The 21760-nt window shown below is 34.2% G+C and overlaps 2 pseudogenes; both read left to right on the plus strand.

Moving 5' to 3' along the window:
• The first annotated feature begins 1754 nt into the window (after window positions 1-1754).
• On the plus strand, window positions 1755-8644 carry LOC120203840 (annotated as a pseudogene).
• Window positions 8645-12429: 3785 nt separating this feature from the next.
• On the plus strand, window positions 12430-15396 carry LOC120203841 (annotated as a pseudogene).
• The last annotated feature ends 6364 nt before the right edge of the window (window positions 15397-21760 follow it).

Below are 21760 nucleotides of genomic sequence, written 5' to 3' on the forward strand. Positions count from 1 at the left end.
AACAAAATTGTTGAATATTTTCCTTGAAACAATTTCTTCTCCCTTGAGACAATTTCTTTTGGAACTAAGTTTGTCCCTCTTGATATAGTTTCTCTTGAACAAATTTTGTCTTTGTCTCTCTTGATACAGTTTCTTGAAATAAATTTTGTCTCTCTTGAGACAGTTTCCCTTGAAACAAATTTTGTCTCTCTGAGACAATTTCCCTTGAAACAAAATCTTGAATATTTTTTCCTTGAAACAAATTCGTCTCCCTTGAGACAATTTCTTTTGGAACTAGGTTTTGTCTCTCTTGAGACAGTTTCTCTTGAAACAAATTTTGTCTCTCTTGAGACAGTTTCCCTTAGAACAAATTTTGTTTCTCTTGAGACAGTTTCCCTTGAAACAAATCTTTGAATATGTTTTCCTTGAAACAAATTTCGTCTCCCTGAGACAGTTTCTTTGGAACTAGTTTTGTCTCTCTTGAGACAGTTTCTCTTGAAACAATTTTGTCTCTTGAGACAGTTTCCCTCCAAACAAAATTTTGCCTCCCTCGTGACAGTTTCTCTGGAAACACAAAAAACCTTTGAAATCGTCTCTTGAAACACAAAAAAACCCTTTGAAAATGTTTCTCTTGAACAAAGACCTTCGAGTTTGACTACACTCAGCTCGAGGGCACATCATTTACAGCATAACTCAAGGCTAGAAGGGTTATCTGTCAAAGACCTTAGAGTTCGATTCCATCAGCTCAAAGGCGCATAATTTGTAGCATAACTTAAGGCAAGAAGGGCTATCTACCAAAGACCTCGAGTTCGATACACTCAGCTTCGAGGCACATCATTTACAGCATAACTCAATGCTAGAAGGGTTATTTGTCACCAAAGACCTTCGAGTTCGACTACGCCAACTCAAAGGCACATCATTCGCAGCATAGCCTAAATCGAGAAGGGCTATCTGTCATCAAAGACCTTCGAGTTCGATTCCATTCAGCTCAAGGCACATCATTCACAGCATAGCTCAAGGCAAGAAGGGCTATTTGTCAACAGTATTATCGAGTTCGTTCCATTCAGCTCAAGGCAAGAAGGACTATCTGTCAACAAAATTGTCGAGTTTGATTTCATTCAGCTCGATGACAGCGAGGAACTACTTTCTAGAAGAATTTTCAAGTCGAAATTTTTAAAACCGAGAAGAAAACAAAGGCCCAATTCTAGGAGGCCCAATCACATTTGAGAGGACCGGCAAAAATTGATTGTCTTTTTTCGTCTTTGCCCTATTCTTGTTAACACAAGAATGTGCAAAGAGGGCAGCTATAGACACTCGTTTTGTCTGAGTTTTAAAAAAAATATTTATTTATGATTATTATTTTATTTTATTAATTTTTTATTAATTTTTTTCTTTTTTCGGGTCCCATGTTCAACCCCACTATCTCATTTATTCTATCAAACTACCCACTCAACATAACTTCCCTTTCCATCATGCAGCTACTACCCCCACTAACTCAAAACAAATCCCAAAATTTCATTCTTTAAATTACATTTTCTTTCTACTTTTTGGGAGGAGTTCCAGCAAAAGCACTTGAATCTTATCTGGACCTTAGGAGATTGGAAGAGAAAAAGAGGGAGAGATGGAACCTACTGCCGCTCGCCATTAATGCCTCGAGGGTTTACATCACGATTATTGGTTCCTTTCTCCTTCAAAGCCACTCCCACCTCCTTCATATCTACACACTCAAACCTAATCCAAATCCTCAGAAAAGGAACAAAAACAATCGAAAGGCAATGGTGGTCAAAGGCGAAGAATCTGGAAAAATCATGGATCTCTTCTTGAAGATCGATTTAGATGAACGAACTGCTCGTAACACCATCGCTAATAACAAGGTCACTTCCAATCTCACTTCCGCCAATACGAGGTCAACCTTGCTCGCTCCACCGTTCCGGAAGCAAACTATGTTTGGCGTATTATTTTGATGGTTGGTGCGCTCCCAGCAGCTCTTACCTACTACTGGAGGTTGAAGATGCCCAAAACCGCTCGCTACACAGCCCTTGTCGCTAAGGTTACAAAGCAGGCCGCATATGATATGTCAAAGGAGTTGCGGATGGAGCGAGATAATGCACTCAAAGAGGCTCTTGAGTTGTTGATTGAGTTGGCTGGGACGGAGCCTCGTTTTCTTAAAGGTCAACAGTCGATATTGTGTGATTAACAGGGTCTGGGGATGGCTTGCACTCGCTTTCCAACTATGTCAGCTCCATGCTTCCATCGTTGTCTCGGCTTTTGGGTGACGACAATGAAGTTTCAGACCAGCTGCTGAAGCTCTCGTAAGTCTGTCCTAAAATGCAGGATTGGCCACCAAGATGGTTGAAATAGGGATGATTAAAATAGCCTGGATTTGTCTTATAAACCAGATTAGAGATGACAAGATGCAAGGGCTTTATGTAATGAAGCTTGTAAGATCACTCTGCAAATCTAGTTAAACCAGTGATGACCATTTTGATCATGTTGGTTCCATATTTATAAACATCTCAACGAAAGAAAAAGGGGCCGACGTGAGCGAATCCGAGAGCTCTTGTGGGTTTTCCTGTCGTCGTCTTGACCGAGTTTATCAACGCTGAGCTTGGAGATGACAAGAGAACCGGTTATGGTGGTGGTTCCAGTGGATACAGACACGGTGGTAAACGTGGACGATTCGAACACGGGAGTTTGTCATTAATACTCCTTGTGAATCAGCTCAGAAGTATTGGATTGGTGGGGCAGCCAATCATGCGACGCATACAGTTGTGTTTTCACAGCTACGTCAATGGAAGCAATCAAGGGATTCATGCATTTATAGTTCTAATAACTATGATAGCAATAGTAACTTTAAGCTTTTAGAGAATTCCAACTAATCATTATTACATTTTTTATTTTTTATTTTTATTTAATATTTATTTATTATTTCTTATCTAACAATTTTAACTTTTTAGGGGATTTTTTTAATCGATCAAGGTAATTAATTAGAATTGAATTCTAAATTTTAATTTTAATTTTCGCAATTAAGAGAACCGACAAATTAATTGGTACCGAAAAGGCGGTTCAAGGGTGTTAATCATTCTCTGACCGTAACCGACTCTCGAACTCGACACGTTTCTGGTAAAACGTAGATCAGATAAGATGGTGTCCGACCCACCTAAATTCGTTTTAAAATGGTTGGTGGTGACTCTAACCCATTAATCCAAGTCAAAGCCCAATTCCGAGCCCAACGAAAAATGATCGCGACAATAATATAAATGAATTCTTAAACATTAAAATTTTAAAAAATAAATTGAATCATATTGGGTGACCAAAACGTAACAAAAACTTAAGTTTAGTGATGATTTTGAAGGAAAAAAGTTGGGTAACTCAAACAGAACCGCATAAATAGTTGAGTGACTAAATATGTAATTTATCAACATGTTTTTTGAGGTAGTTAACGGTTTGAGGCAAATGAGGTAATAATTTAAATTTCATGAGACAAATTATCTTGAAAATAGTTTAAGGGATAACTCGATAAATACGATATAATTTAGGGGTAATGGTGCATTTAAGCCTAATATTTATAAATTCTTTTAGTTTTAAACTCTAAACGGTAGTTTCACCATTTGATTTTTAATATTTTAATGGTTTATAAATTCAATATATTGTTCTATTAAACCCTAAGGTGCGATTCGTTCTCGGAATGTAAGATTACCACTGGGAATGTAAATTACTAAGGAATAGGATTACTGGGAATGTTGCATTTTGTGTTTGGTTGGTTTAGCAGAAATATAAGATTACCGTGTTTGGTTAAAGGAATAAAAGATTATTGGAATGATATTTTACCAAATTTTCCTTATTATATATTGTTTATTAACAAGTTGGAAAATATTTATATATTTTTTTTAAAAATTTAAATTCATAAAATTTATAATTTTTTTATAAAATTGAAAATATAAAAGGTTTAATGAAAGAGTAAAATTTTATTTTAACCCCTGAACTTCATATAAAATTTTAATTATATATATTTTTTTGTAAATCTAAAATAGTTTAAGGATAAATTTGTAATTTAACCTTCGTAGAATTTTTATTATTTAATGACAGAAGAAGTATATTTTTAAGAGAAAAAAATTTAAGGGTATTTTAGTCCAAAATGCCGGTAATCTAACAATACCTAAGGAAAGGGAGGTAATGATATTCCCGGTAATATACTCAAAAAAATCACTATTGGTAATCTTACATTACTGGGAATGAGATTCGTTTAACCAACGGGAGAATGTGGATTTCATTCCCATGAGAATCCCACATTCCCCCATCCAAACGCCCTCTAAGTAGGAATCTATGTGTATATATTTATAGATATGGCTTAATACAAAAATAATTATCTAAACAATGTATTGAAAAATATTTTGGTGTTTAAAGGAATTTTTGTTAAAAATAGGTGCTTAACATTTTCTCAGTTACACTTTTAGATGCATATTGTTATAATTTTTAATTTTTTTAATAATAAAAATATTATTTTAAAAATTAAAAAAATAATTTATTTATTTAAAACTCCAAACTTTTAATAAAATTATAAAAAAACTCTAAAAACTAAAATATCTCATTTCAACCCTTGTTACCAACTGTTGCTGGCCATTTTCGACCACTATCGTCATGGAACACTTGGACTTCGATCGGAATTGCACGGTGGTTTGAATGGTGGTGACGATGTGACTTATGGATGTTGGGATCGGTTGAAATCGATGAAAAATAATAAAAATCCGACGAATCTTTGAACGTTTCTCTACGGCAAAGGGTGACACTTTACGACGAAAGATCAACGGGAGTTTGATCGAAGGTCGACGCTGGTGCCGATAAAGATAGCGATGACGGTCATAGATAGCCGACCGACGATCATAAAAAGAAAAAAGGGGAAGAGGAGAAAGAAAGGGAGGGAGAGGATTATGGACGCGAATGGCTGTTGAATTTTTTAATAAAAATATTTTTTTAATTTTAAAATTACAAGAACTAACACATGTCATTTAACAGTCAAATTTAACGGTAAACGATCCAACACCTAAAATCTTCGATGAAAACATTATATATCTATTTTTTTAAAAAACTATTTAGACACTAAAATATTTTTCGAGACAAAACACTTATTTATGTATTAAAACTATATATATATATATATACACACAAATTAATATTATTTCTTTAGGTTTAAAAATCTCCCGGAAAACCATCCTACAACCTCCTCTCAATCTCTATTATTTTGTTTTTCTTGATTTCAAAGAAACTTTCTTTTTTCTTATTCTGCCTCCAATTCTTTTTTCGATTCTCTTTTTCTATTTATTCCGCGTTTTCGATTTGCTTTTATCGGAGAAATTCTTTAGTTGGGGTTTTCCATTGTTCGTCCAACGCTAAAGTTTTCTAATTGAGTGGTTCGACTTTCCATCGGAATTTCTAGGGTTTTCCTTTTTGACGCTAAACAGGTATAGAGATGGTGAGTTCAGAGGGTTATGTGGTTCGCTGCCGCCGATTGCAGCGCCAGTTACGCAGTATGGCGTCACAAAGCCGATTTCCGTTGCGGGTCCCACCAAAGCCGACATACTAAGAAGTCGTGATTTGGGAAGGGTATATATCTTGGAATATGAATTTGTTTTTGGGGTTATTTTAATACTAATTCTCTTATGTTTGTTTCGTGTGAAAAAAAATTGTTGACAGTTCTTGGTGGAAGCTGGTCTCTATGAGAGTGAAGAGGAAGCTTCAAAGAGAGAAGAAGTTCTTGCTCGAATTCAAGAGGTAATTGCCTGTATTTTTTTTCTTGGGGAAAGTTGTGTTCTGTGAAACTTTTGAAGTTTTATCATGCATATTTTTACGAACAATTCTATGTTACCAACGGTTAGATTTTTCAAGTAGTGAAAAGCTATTTTTCTATTTTGGTTTAGTACATGCTGATTTTTGTTCAATGTAGCATATTTTCTTAACTGAGAGAAACAAAGTTTATGATGAAGATATCTTGTTTTACATTAACATCTCTCCCATTGTATTTATAGATTGCAACTAATTGGGTGAAACAACTTACTCGTGTGAGGGGGTACACAGATCAGATGGTTGAAGATGCGAATGCTCTCATTTTTACTTTTGGTTCTTATCGCCTTGGGGTGAGTGTTCTGTTTTTTGTTCTTTCTTGTTTTATGGTGCTTATTGCATTCACACTTGAATAAAATGCTTTAGTGGAATGTTGGCTATAAAATAACATCGGTGTTGTCTAAATGAGTTGATAGGGTGCTTATGTTACTATTGACATTTTTGTTGCACATTATTGGTTATGTTTTGATAGGTTCATGGACCTGGCTCTGACATAGACACTTTATGCGTGGGACCATCCTATGTAAACCGAGAGGTAAATACTGAATTTGTTTGACTGATTTGCGTACCCTGAAATATTTGATTCTCTTATCCAGATTCTTGCTGTCTTAACCAGGAAGATTTCTTCTTTGTACTACACAACATCCTGGAAGAAAGGGAAGAAGTTACAGAGTTACAACCAGTTCCGGATGCTCATGTCCCTGTAATGAAATTTAAGTTTAATGGAATTCCAATTGATCTTCTTTATGCAAGCATCTCTCATTTGGTTGTGCCTCATGTAAGTCCAAACTACCTTTTATTTCCATAATTAAAATTTCTATTTTAAATAAGCACATGTTTATCTGCAATTGTATATTTATTTCTAGCGTCTTGTTGGATATTTCTGCTCAGCGTTTAATTTAAGAATTGTATTAAAAGTGCTCTCCATGTCCCATCTTAACATGAATGTTTTCTATGTTTTTGTTATGCATTTTGTTGGGTTCATTTAGCTATAAATTGTATATGTTTCATTTGTAGAGATAAAATATTGCATTTTTGTTTTCAAGCTTGTTGGTTTTATTTGTTTTTTCTCTCTAAGAACTCTGTCGTCAAAATAAGTCCTAGGTAGTTTTGTTGCTTCCCACTTGTCTAGTTGTGTGAGCTTTGCTTTGGGATGAACAGTTGGTGAAGACCATTATTATTCTTTTGGCGGTTTGCATATATTTGATAAATGCTTTGCTCGTGGACAGGATCTGGACATCTCTGACATGTCATTATTGTACAATGTTGATGAACCTACTGTTCGAAGTCTTAATGGCTGCAGGGTTGCAGATCAAATTCTGAAACTGGTGCCAAATGTTGAGGTAAAGTTCTGCTGATCACATACCTGATCTTCAAAACTTAGTGTTCCTTTTGGTGTCTTATGTATATATAATTGTTGATTGTTTGTATCCTTTACTAAGTTGCATACTCTTTTTTATGTTGCAGCATTTTCGCACTACGCTTCGTTGTCTGAAGTTTTGGGCTAAAAGGCGCAATGTTTATTCCAATGTCAGTTCTCTTCTCTTTATACTTTTCTAATTTTGTTCTATATTATTTATTTATTATAGCACAAATCTTCATTTTCAGGTGATTGGATTTCTAGGGGTGTTAACTGGGCACTTCTTGTTGCTCAAATTTGCCAACTTTACCCGAATGCAGTTCCAAGTATGCTTGTTTCACGATTTTTTAGGGTCTTTACTCAGTGGCGTTGGCCAAACCCAGTTATGCTTTGCGCAATTGAAGAAGATGGACTTGGATTTTCTGTATGGGATCCTCGAAAAAATCCTCGTGATAGGAGTCATCTTATGCCAATTATTACACCTGCCTATCCATGCATGAATTCTAGCTATAATGTGTCTTCAAGCACACTTCGTGTCATGATGGAGCAGTTCCATTATGGTAACAGCATTTGTGAGGTAAGATAATGGAGAAACGACTTCTCAATACTTGATCCTTTTGGCCAAAAAATTATACTGATCCTTATCCTTTCTCCTCCAACTCTAGAAAATTGAGCTGAACAGATCAACGTGGAGTGCTCTGTTTGAGCCTTATTTGTTCTTCCAGAGCTACACAAACTATTTGCAGGTTGACATTCTTGCAGCTGATGCTGATGACTTGCGTGCTTGGAAAGGCTGGGTAGAATCCCGGCTGAGGCAGCTGACGTTGATGGTAATATTTGTGCCTTTATAGAATGGTTTTTTTATATATAGCATGGCTTTTAAATTTTAAGTTTTGATCAATTGTGATCCTTCATGAAATAAAGACAAGTTAGATGTTTTCCTATTTCAATCTCATTTACATTTTACGAATATTGTTTACAGATTGAACGTGACACTTATGGAACGCTGCAGTGCCATCCTTATCCTCAGGAGTATGAAGATGCATCTAAAACAAGATTTCATTTTGCATTTTTCATGGGCTTACAAAGGAAACGGGGGGGAATAATTCAAGGTGGTCGGCAGTTTGATATACGTGGGTCAATTGATGAGTTCCGACATTCATAAACATGTACATGTTTTGGAAACCTGGGATGGAAATCTATGTATCCCATGTTCGTAGAAAGCAGCTTCCAGCTTATGTACTCTCAGATGGCTTTAAAATTCTCCGAATCTGTGGCTTACTCCTCACCAGCAGTCTTATAAACTGCCTCGCAACAATTGTGTTGCATATCAAACTGAATCTGGTGAGAAATGCCTTAAAAGGAAAAAGGATGCTGATGGAGAAAATAGTGAGCAACATAGGTTATTGAAATGTAGGACTTCTGATAGGAATCGACAAGGTTCACCGAGATTGTAAGTAGTAAGCTTAACGGCACTTCTACAGGTTCTACAACCGATCTGGATGAAATGAATGGACTTGATGGAGCAAATGCATCATCAAATTCCAGTAGTATTACCTCTTGTTCACATGAGGATATTGGGAATGAATCTAGTGCAGGTAGCAGTGAAGGGAGCAATGGAGGAGTAGAACCGAGATGCTCCGAGTGATTTGTGTGATCTGAAATCCTCTGTGGAGGATGAACATGGAAAAAAGTATCTCAAGACGGGTTGGTGGAGTTAAGAGGTTTTGGTTTTGAGTTCCTTATTTTTATTTATTATGTTTGGTTATGATTTCATTTTCTTCTCAATTTCCCTTCGAGATTGTTTCATTTTTTTCTGCTCCATATTTATATATAGGTTGCCATAGTTTATACATGAAGAGATCATTGAAATATTCTGACTGGATGTCATTCTCGAAGATGAATGGCTCTCTCTCTTCAAATAACATTTTTCCTTCAATATTTTGATCTATTGAGTCCAACTCCTTTACCTGATCTGTTTGCTCTTGTTTTATGTTTCTGATGTGAAGCCAAGCCCATGAATGGAATTGTCAATGCTGAGTCTGCGCCAAATCCAGTGATAAGGCATGTCTTCCTAATTTGAAATAACTTTTTCTCTTGTGTGTTCCATGTGCAATGTTTTTATTCATATTACTTTCTTTAGGTGTTACTTTTTTGGTATAATAGGTTGAGTTTGGCATCAAGTGACGCAAGAGATGATAATTTGGACTGGTGTATCGTATTTGCAACTGTTGTTGCCAGGATGCAAAAAGGGGGAGAAAGACATAAGCCAGCAGTTTGTTAAGTATAATCTTAGTTGCTGACGCTCGTCTTCTGTTTATTATTTACAGGCACGTCCATCGGCGGAATCAAAGATATTTTGGGTGTGGGTTCTTTTTCTTCCGTAGATGCACTGCTTCATTTCAGTCTCCAGACAAAAACAGGGGTGGGGGGACATTTATATCATTAAAAGGGAGTTCTTGATTTAGTTATTTTAGCTTAGTTTGTGTCAAGTTTTAGTTACATGTTAGGTGATTTTTAGGGGCAATTGTTTTAGAGATTTGTATTTTGTATAGGTCAGGTTGAAGGTCTAGGATAGTTTGGGTAGGTAGCGTACTCTTGCAGCATTGTAATAAACATTATTATATAATATGAAAACATTCTTAGATCCAATTTTGATCGTCTCTGCTACATCAATGTGTTTAGCATAAATATATGAAATGTTTTTATATGTAATTTGAGTTTGAATAATATTATCGATAAAATAAAATAGATATTACTATGGGATAACAAAAATAATATTCAAAAATTATAGCCATGAGATTGGAGGTGGATGGTTTTTGTGGCGTTTGAGATTAGGGGTGTGAAGAAAATCTGATTCGATTGATTCGTTATGTTGATTTGATTTAAATTTTTAGATATTTTATCTATCTTTTAATTTTAGTATAGTTTAGATCGGATATTCAAAGAAAAAATTGGATAATCGAATTGGATACATATCGATTAAAATTTAATTTTAGATTATTCGAAAAGCATAGGCGAAACAACCCTCATCTCAGAGCCTCCAGTTACCGCTGCAATGGCTTCCTTACTATCCCTTTCGATGATAATCTGTCTGTCTCAGACTCATATCCCAAGCCAACTGATACCGATTCTTAATTATTTTGAAATTCTTATGTGATATTTTATATCTTAATTATTATTGTTTTATTTAGTTTGCATTTTGGTATTAGCTCTTACCGATTCTCTAATGTTTTGTGCATAGGTAAGCCAGCTCGTTTTATATATTGGGTGTACTGTTAACATGAGAAAATTACGAGGTAATATTTACTTAAAGATAATTTTTAATATTCGATATTGAACGCTCATACCTCTGGTATCTATGGTGCTTGAACTCAGAACCTTAAAGAATAACAATAATTCTTTTACCATCGAGATCATTTAGTTCGTGTTATGTACTGTTAAATGCATCTACCATAATATCACATATAGTTTATAAAACATTATTAATAGTATAACAAATAAAAACATTAATATTATTACAATTGTAATTTTATCTTTATTAAATTTATGTAATTTTTAAATAAAAGAATTAAAATATATTATTTTAATATTTTAAATATCAAACACAAAAATTAGATATTTATATGTTTTTTTGTTGGCAATCTGTGACATCCCACATTATTATTCATGAGAGTTAATGTTGCAATTTCATTTTGTAACCCTACATTCTAATTGTGGTTAATGGACGTGTGGGATATGATAGTTTTATTTAAGAGAGTTTAAAATTAATACACCATCTAATTTAATTGAGGTTTTAATTTTGAGTGTTTAGAAGATTTTTTTGGTGTTTAATTTTTTATGCAATTAAAGTTGAATTTTTCGACATGGTTTGACGTTTTTGACGATGATATAAACATATTTAATGGTGGTGTAACTATATTTAAGATGTCGACACAAAATGTAAACAATGATTAAAAGTATTTATAACTAGTTATTTCTGTTTATGTTTTCATTCAATATTATGAGTATCGTTTAAGGGTAAGTCTACTGTAAACGTTATTTACCGATGTATACCACTAACGATAGATATTGATATGTATTAATATTTTTATATGCTTTAAAAAGTTGAGGGATTTAAGTTGCAGTTAACCCTTTTCAAGACAGAATTTCAATAATAGTGGATTTTAACTTCCGTTCTGTTTTTCATCTTATTTAAATAAAAAATATTGTTATGATAAAATTTTAATTATTCATTTAATTTAATAATAATATAAATTACAGTGGCTGAAGGTTTTGTCATATTCCCAAAATATTACTGCGATTCTTTTTGTTTTTCAATTGATTTTGCCTCCGACGATCAACTGTTGACGTCGTTCGTCTTCTAGCCAACTCCGACGTCGTTTGTCTTCTCGTCAACCCTGACGCCGTTCGCCTTTTCTCAAGCCAAACATCAAACACGTGAGCCACTTGTTTCCATCTTGATCTGATTTTGATTGTGAAGCCAAACATCTATTAATTTATATTATTATTAAATTAAATTAATAATTAAAGTTTTATCCAAACAATATTTTTTATTTAAATAATATTTAAAATTCAAAATAGATGGAAAACCGTACGGTAGTTAAAATCCCACCATTATTGAAATTCTGTCTTGAAAAGGGTTAAATGCAACTTAAATCCCTTTAATTTTTAAAACATATGAAAAATTAGTAGTACACGTCGGCATCTAACGTTAGTGGTACACAGAAGTAAATGACATTTATCGTAGAAATTTCCATCTTAAATCTCTATCTTGTTTGATTTTATAAGAAAATGTATGTTTTTCAAAAAAAAATTATACCATGATGGTATAAAATTTTATAAATCAATTTCTTTTTTAAAAAAAAAAAAAAAAGTTTCCTTTCACCCCTGTGATAAAACCTAACAGATTTCAACCCAAAAAAAAAAAAAAAAATTGGTAGATGTAACTAAAGGCGCATGGTTGTGGAATGGCCAAGTCGATCTATGTTTTGACAATGTAGAACATAGGACGTGTTGTTTGCGGGGTAGGAGAAATATCAGCCGTTCAAGCTTTCATCAGTTATCTCTGGTACGCGCGTCACCTATACACTTGTTCTCTTTCCTCTCTTCTTTAATTCTGCAACCAAAACTGTCTGTCCACTGACCTCTCACTTTGTAGTTTCTACAACAATGGATACTGTTCTTAATCTTTTCTTTTCCTTTCTCTGTTAGAACTTAGAATACAAATGCTTGGGTTTCTTTGTTAATTTTGTCTTCTTTTATGTTTACAGGTTTAGGCCATAAAATCAGGAGCGGTATCCATGTTTAATGCATTCATCTTCTTTTTGGTTTCAAATTTTCAATTATTGAAAACTTGTTGATTTTGGATGCAGGATATGCTAAGCTCAGCTTTCTTTCAATGATGGCTCGTCAATCTCACCATGCCAAGGTATGATTCCATCATCGTCTTCATCGTCATCATGGTTTTACCTTTCATTATTATTATTTGAAGCTCTTGTTGTAAAGTTTGATTATCCATATGCTAGTATAGTTTTCTTTTTTTCTTTTTCTTTTTTTGGGGGGGGGGAATTTATTACGTATGATTTTGTCATTTATTAACGTTTCATTTAATCAAACGGAGAATTTAGTAGAATTGCTTCAGAACTAAAATGTTTAACTAGCTTGGAAAGCAAACTTCTCAAAGAGAATAGTGCTTTATGAAAATTGGAGAAAAGACTGGGAAAATGATATTATATTGATTGATGAGACTAAACAAGAGGTTAGCACCAAATTATATATTAGGGGATAAACAGTAAACGCTCAGGGTTTATGGAGTGTATATTTATTAAAAAAAAAAAGGAATAATGATTGAGGTGTTATCACATTTGATGTTTAAATGATGCCGAAAGCAAGAGCTTCAAGTACCAAGAGGGATAATTGAGAAAGACAGGGAGATTGATGGAGAGATTTAAGTAGAGGATCAAGGTTGCGTGGCTAGAGTGGAAGCGATGCTTTGCTAAATGATACAGAATGTTGGTTTAACAAGAAGTGATATATGCAAAATATGCAATGTTAAGACTTAAGATAGATTCATGGTAAAAATAGGAATGACAAGGTTAGATATAAGAGTATTCGTCTATGAATCGGGATTAGCTTCTATGGAGGATAAATTGAGAGAAGATTGTTTATGATGGTTTTGCGTGAGAATGATTGGAGGAGGATTATACATATGCCCTACATAAATGTTTCTATGCATTGGTTCTTGTAGGCGGCCCAAAATGTATTGGGATTATGATTTGTTGGTTTGGTTTGTTAAGATTTGTATTTATTTATTAATGCTTTGTTAAGTTTTAGAATTTCCATAGTCCATCTTGACGGTTTTCATTAAACAAGTCTGTTTTTTTGTTTAGCAATTTTGGTTTTGCAGACTTGAATATGTATGAATGAGCAAGAAGTTTTTGGAATTGATTTTAACACTTAGTATAGTCATGTGGAAAATTAGTTTATGCAAATATGAAATTTTATGAGTTTTTCATGCTTTGAGATGAAAGTTTTTATTGACTTACATGGTTGTAAAACTCTTTTTGCAGAGTCTTCCAGCAAAGGGTAGAGATAGATTAGGATCTGCATACACTAATTCTTTGAGATGCCTTGCACTCTTTGGGGCAGGGATATCAGGACTTTGGGGTTGTTCCACTGTAGCTTGTTCAGATGAGGCTGAGCATGTTTGGCGGTTCCTAACTATCCTTGGGCTCATGAAGGCATACTAAGCTTATATGACCATGCATCGTAAGTTTATTTTTCATTTCCTTGCACCATATGTTTTCAGCAAAAGATGATTGTTCTTCTAAGAAAATATTCTAGTGCTTTGGTTTTCCTTGAAGATTTTAAAAATGTTTTGCCATGTTTGAGTGCCTTTATCTAATGTTGTATGTGAATATATTACAATTATGGATGCTCCCTATATTCTGTATGGTTGGATTAATATGGATCAATTGTACATGAACAGGATTCGCAGGGGTCACCAGGTCTACCAACAAGTCTGTGCATCTTGTCATTCAATGTCTCTAATCTCATTTAGAGATCTTGTTGGTGTGGCATATACTGAAGAAGAAACCAAGGCCATTGCAGCTGAGATTGAAGTAGTTGATGGGCCAAATGATGAGGGTGAGATGTTTACCCGGCCTGGTAAGCTAAGTGATCGTTTTCCACAACCATATGCAAATGAGCAAGCAGCTAGGTTTTCCAATGGAGGTGCATATCCCCCGGACTTGAGCCTTATTACCAAGGTGTCTCTAATATGTTGATTTCATGATAATAGGCATCAGTTCCTTGTTGTTTCAATGTCTAACTCTTTGTGCTTTCAGGCCCGTCATAATGGCCAGAATTATGTATTTGGTCTTCTAACTGGCTATCGTGATCCTCCTGCTGGTGTCTCAGTAGTTCCTTCTTCCACTTGTATATAACAGGCTATGTATTTGGTGTCTCACTTTTAAACTACTCTATAACGTGTGTTGTATGATACTCTTCGATCCTAGATTCGAGAAGGGCTGCATTATAACCCTTACTTTCCTGGCGGTGCAATTGCCATGCCGAAAATGCTGATCGACGGTGCTGATGAATATGAAGATGGCACTCCAGCTACAGAGGCCCAAGTAATCTTGTTAACTGTTCTGTTTTAGATCATTGTGCAATCTTCACTTACTCAAGCAAGTGTTGTAATCTTTATATTCTGTTGGTAATATTTGTGCAGATGGGGAAAGATGTGGTGACAGTTTTAGCATGGGCTGCAGAACCAGAAATGGAAGAGAGAAAACTTGGTCTTATAAAATTGTTTTCCCTTGCATAGAGCTTTATTTTTAATGGAATTATCGTCAATAAAGACATAGTTTGGTACATTTAAATTAGATACCTGATGGATATTTGGTTTACAGATGGGGTTTAAGCGGATATTTGTGTTGTCGCTCGCACTTCTCCAAGCAGGTTATTATCGGCGTTTGAAATGGTCTATTTTCAAATCTCGAAAACTAGTGCTTGATGTTGTCAATTGAGTAATGTTTACTACTAACACATTGAGGTAAGAATAAGGTGCATTGATTGTATTAGCATCATCAACCTAAATTACTCGGATTTGGATGTAAATATCATATTAGGGTATGAGTGTGTTCAATTCTTAAAAGATTTTTTCTTATGTTTGGAGGATTCTTATCTGAAATATGATGCATGAGGCATAAGTGTTGAACGCAGAAGTAAATAAACAATTGGAGTAACATAATTAAATGCTCATTATTTTCACTTTTGTAGGCAGGGAACTGTGATATTCATGTATGCAAGTATGCACTTTGTATATTTTAGATTATAAACTGGTCTTTTTTTAAATATATATATATATATATATTATTTAATTAAAATATTATTATAAATTGGTCAATAGTCGATAAATAATAGTTGATAAATATTAGATGGGATGGTGACATTTAAATGTCCTAGAACTTATATATTTTATCAAATTGATCTTAGTTCGAAACACCTCAATAAAGTTATTCTATCGTATTTAAAAAATCTATTAATTTAATCTTTGTGCTTCTTCTAAATTTCTTACTATTTTTCCAGATATGTTATATTACTCTTGTGGTACTTTTATGATATAATAATAGTTTAACAATAATGTGGTAGAATGTAGTTATCAAATTGCTATTTCGTTCCGATGTATTTGCTTGATTTGATAGTATTGTAAAAACACTAAATTGATGTAATTTTTAAATATGAAAAATTAAAATTATTGAGTTGTTTTGAATTAAGATCAAATTGATAGAATATATAATTTTTCAATATTAAAATTACCAAGATATTTATTTTAATTTAACCGTCAATGATATTTGTAATCATATCTTAATTAAATTATAAATTTTAAAAGAAAAATGACTCTTTTATCACTTAACTCATAATTAAGTGAGAGTATCTTATATTGATGGAAACACGTTTTTCACGTCAGTCGTCGGTAGTTCAATCTTTTTACCAAGAAAGGATTTTTTTATGGCCATATGCCTATTTAAATGGGAACTTCTGTTGTGCGGCGTCTAAAAAGCGGCTAAAAAATAGCGTGATCGGTTAAACAAGTGACTGGTTAAAATTTAGACCGGTTATGTTATATCATTTAACCGAAAATATTATTAAGTACAATAACATATTAGGTAGCGCTTATATAATGTAATAGGTAGCGTTTATATAATAAAATAGGCATTTAACCGGAAATATTATCAAGTACAATAACATATTAGGTAGCGCTTATATAATGTAATAGGTAGCGCTTATATTGACCTATTTTATAAGTAAACCGATATATTTATACGGGTAACATTGCAAATTTACCTATTACATTATAATTATCGGTTTCGATGTTTTTTTGGATCGATACAATTTTAAATGTATTGACACTTTATGCGTGCACCTCGTTGGGCATTCATTCTGGAAAAAAGTATCGACACAAACTTAAAGAGTGTTGATACATTATTTAGACTTATTTTTTCATAAAACTGATATATTTCTATCGGGTACATTGTAAATTTACCTATCATATTGTAATTATCGGTTTCGATGTTTTTGAGATCAATACTTTTAATAAATGTATCGACTCTTTATGCGTGCACCCGTTTGGCATTCATTATGGACAAAATGTATCGACACAAATTTAACAAGTGTCGATACTTTATGATGACCTATTTTCTCATAAAACCGGTATATTTATACCAGTTACATTGTAAATTTACATATTACATTATAATTATCGATTTCGATTTTATTGGGATCGATATTTTTAATAATTGTATCGACACTTTATGCGTGCACCTGGTTTGGGCATTCATTATGGACAATAAGTATCGACACAAATTACACAAGTGTCGATACATTATGTTGACATGTTTTCTAATTAACCGATATATTTATACCGGTTACATTGTTAATTTACCTATTACATTATAATTATTGGTTTCGATGTTTTTTGGGTCGATACTTTTAGAAAATGTATCGACACATATTTAGGTAGTTATTGTACATACCTAAATATGTCATGCGAATTTAATGTTGTACCCACCCTTCAACTACCACTACCAATACCACATCCTATTGAAAGCACGACTGAAACATGTTGAATGAACCTTTACTTACATCTCCATCAACTCCGGAACCACTGAACTTGCATAGCAAAATTTTTGCCATGATCATACTGATGCAGACAATCTTAAGCCAACCGAGGAATGCCATTAAATACATAATGTTGATGAATCTGACAGATTGGTTGGTCAGCTCTTCTCTTCACGTGATCAAGCTTGGTACTTTTACAAGGGATTCGTACGGGAACATGGGTTTAGTGCACGTAAGGGAACAACACAACTTGACGTGGAAGGGAATGTGAAGACACAATAATTTTGTTATTCCAAAAAAGGGTTTTGAGTATCAAAAGGCAATGTTGTTAATCGTCAACGTGCTCATACGCCAGTCACAAGAACAGGATGCAAGGCTAGAGTCGTAGTTACAACAACAAAAACAAATGATCATTGGGTTATAAGTAAGTCTTATCAGAAACATAATCATGCATTGTGCACACTTGCTATGACACCATTTATGCATTCTAATAGAGTTGTAAGTAAGGTTGATATCGACGAGGCAACAATATTGAAAGAGGTCGGTGTTGGAAGGTCACAAGTAATAAACTATTTAACGCAGCAGGCAGGAGGCTATCATAATGTTGGATTTACACATAAAGACCTCTACAATGTACTTCAAAGAGGTAAAGCAAAGGAAATCGTCAATGGGGATGTGAATGCGCTTATTGCTTACTTTGTTTATAAGAATTATGATGATCCCGAGTTTTTTATGACATACTCGGTAGACGAATCAGGGGCATTGCATAATCTTATTTGGTCGGATTCTACATCGAGATCATATTACACATGCTTCGGTGATGTAATTGCGTTCGACACAACCTACAAAGATAATTTGTATGGTCAACCAATTATGTCTATTGTTGGTGTCAATTATCACCATAACACAATTGTGTTTGCCACTACCATAATCGCTGACGAGACGTCCCAATCTTTCAAATGGGTGCTACAGAATTTTTTAGAAGCCATGATGAATAAATCGCCTATTTCAGTTGTCACCGATGGGGATATGCCAATGCAGAGGGCTATCAAATATGATATCCCTTATGCTAAGCACAGATTATGTTCTTGGCATCTTTCTCGCAATGCACAAGCTAACATTGGTGACCCAAAATTTACAGCAGCATTCTCAAAATGCATGACTTCCTGGTGGACAACCGAGGAATTCGATATTCAATGACGTTCGACTGTTTCAGAATTCAACGTCAAAAAGAATCCATGGGTGATTGAGAACGGAAATACTCGGCACTTATGGGCACAAGCATATCTAACCGATCATTTCTTTGCCAATATTCGCTCAACACAAAGGTGTGAGTCTATGAATGCTTCACTAGCGATTGTACTGAAACACAATAAGACATATTTAGATGTTGTTCGTGCAATTGAAGATGGAATTAGTAGAATGCGTATGAACGAGTTGAAAGCGGATTACTTAAGTTCCCAGACGAATCCCTTCCAGATCACAAAACTGGTCGAACTTGAAAGCCATGCAGCTGAGATTTTTACCCGCGAATCTTTTCGTGCGTTCCAAGATGAACTTCAACGGGAGACATTGTACCGGATTGAGAAAGAAATTCAGTCCTTATCAGATGAATGTCAACATTATATTTTGACAAAGTATAAAGAAAAAAATAGGACATTTGAAATTAGTTTTTATTCTCGTATGAAAACCCTAATTTGCCCATACAAAAAATTCAAGACTGTTGGACTTCCATGTCGCCATCAACTTCACATTTTGAAGCACTTGGATTACACATATTTGCCCGTGACTTTGATTCAAAGTAGGTGGACTAAGGATACGAAGGCTTCTGCACCCAATTATTTTGACTTGAATATGCCTCCAGAAGTTATGCAAATGGCAAGGTTTGATGCTCTATGTTAAACGTCAAGTAGGTTATGCTGCAGTGCATCAAAGACAGACGCGTCTTTCAAAATTGTAAGAGATGAGATAAAAAGACTAATAGAAGAAGTTAAAAACTCGTTTGGTTTGAATGATTCAGTCAACCAGAGTAGTGTAGTAAACAACGTTCGCGACCCTCAACGAAAATAACGCAAGAGAAAAGAAGTACCAAAGAACAAGGTCGAGAAGAAAATTAGGCGATGTGGGTACTGCAACGGTGAGGGACATAACAAACTAACATGTCCTCAAGTCAAACTCAGTTTGAATACAAGCACATAGCCTACATCAACTGATTTTTTCGAAGACTGAATGGAATGGTCATTCAGTCTCGCACGTCATGACAACGATCTCCATATATCGTAAGTATCAACATGACTCCTATTGTGTATAAGAAATATGTACAACCTATTGCTAACTTTTCTCATCTCATACATAATTACATTCACATACAAAATTATAAATCGTATGTAACTTATACAAAATTAACCCTACATTAACAAAATTTCCTCTCTTAGTCTATTTTGATTGTGGCTTACGAGATCGTTTAATATTTCATCCGCATCATCACATAAATGCCAAACAATTTGTAGAGTATAGTCTCCCGCAATCATGGCCGGAATCAGTTCTGTAACTGGGATTATCCAGGTTAATCATGTTGACTGCATAGCCAATAAAACCTGGGGGTCCAAATGGTAAGCTAGGAATTGGTAAGGCAAGCTTCTTTTAAGGGTTTAGTGTTTAGAGCCCTCCAACGTAAGGAGTGCATGATTGAACATTACATATAATAGTTGTATTCAGTTGTTGAAGAATTGTTCTTAATTTTATATAAGGATAGTTGTTATGATATACGTTCACATTTCTGGACCAATTAGTTAGATGCGTGCAGTAGCTTAAATCCTCAAGGCAGAGCACAAGAAATCTGGCACTTAAAGATTTACCAAGAGCGATAGCTTTTTCTCTGAATGAAGACCGAATCTAGAATCAACTTTGCAATTATGCCTATCATGCTGAAGAGAACCTGCTGAAAAATAGGATTGGCACACAACTACAAGCATTTTAAACGATAAACCCAACTCCTCACATGGAAAATTATACAACAAAGATGCCAGGATTTCTCATAAAATGATTGACATCTCTGTTTCATAATTTTCCATGTGAGTAGTTAGGTTTAGGGTTTAAAATGCTTGTAGTTATGTGCAAATCCTATTATTCAGCAGGTTCTCTTCAGCATGATAGGCATAATTCCAAAGTTGATTCTAGGTTTGGTCTTCATTCAGAGCAAAAGCTACCGCTCTTGGTAAATCTTTAAGTGCCAGATTTCTTGTGCTATGCCTTGAGGATTTAGGCTACTGCATGCATCTAACTAATTGGTCCCGAAACGTGAACGTATATCATAACAACTATCCTTATATAAAATTAAGAACAATGCTTCAACAACTGAATACAACTATTATACGTAATGTTCAATCATGCACTCATTACGTTCGAGGGCTCTAAACCCTAAACCCTAAAAGGAAGCTTGCCTTACCAATTCCTAGCTTACCATTTGGACCCTGCAAGGGGTTTTATTGGCTATGTTGTAAACATGATTATGAGATTTCTTTATCCTTTCGCATTCAATCAGACTGTAGAGATTTGGATCAATTAAATTGGATTAAATACTTTAATCCAATTACCATTTCAAGAACAATTACATGAATACATTGATACTTACTGGTCGCTTTCGATTTTCTTCAATATTGATACGCTAGGGCTCCATTTGAAGGTCATCATCTTCGCGAACAAAGATTGAACTTTCAACCTATAACCATTCACAAATAGCAAACTTTAAAACGTAACCCCCTCTTTCCAAATACTTTCTAAAAAATTAAGGGTTCGACAACATACCTATCGAACACAAGAAGGGAAAAAAAGTGTCCAATCTAGAAATCAATACCATAATATCGATAAATTTACATGAATAACTGATCATAACTGTTATGAACGCTGGTATTCGTTAGAGAGGAAGAGAAGAGAACTGCCTTTAAGGTTTATCGATTTGGGGTTTTTAGCGTTACATATAAATAATGAAAGAAGAAAAAATGCGTTATTTAAAAGTATCGACACAAAATCCAAAAGTGTCGACACATTATGTACACATATTCTCTTATAAAACTGGTATATTTATACCGGTTACATTGTAAATTTACCTATTATATTATAATTATCGGTTTCGATGTTTTTGGGATCAATTCTTTTTAAAAATATATCGACACTTTATGCGTGCAACCCTTTTGGCATTCATTTTGGACAAAAAGTATCGACATAAATCTAAAACGTGTCGATATGTTATGTTCACCTATTTTCTCATAAAATCAGTATATTTATACCGGTTATATTGCAAATTTACCTATTACATTATAATTATCGGTTTCGATGTTTTTGGGATCGATACTTTTTATAAATGTATCGACACTTTATGCGTTCACCATTTTGGGCATTCATTCTGGACAAAAAATATCGACACAAATTTAAAAAGTGTCGACACATTAT

Source organism: Hibiscus syriacus, unplaced genomic scaffold, assembly GCF_006381635.1.
Source record: "Hibiscus syriacus cultivar Baekdansim isolate YM2019G1 unplaced genomic scaffold, ASM638163v2 tig00010271_pilon, whole genome shotgun sequence".
NCBI classification, from domain to species: Eukaryota; Viridiplantae; Streptophyta; class Magnoliopsida; order Malvales; family Malvaceae; genus Hibiscus; species Hibiscus syriacus.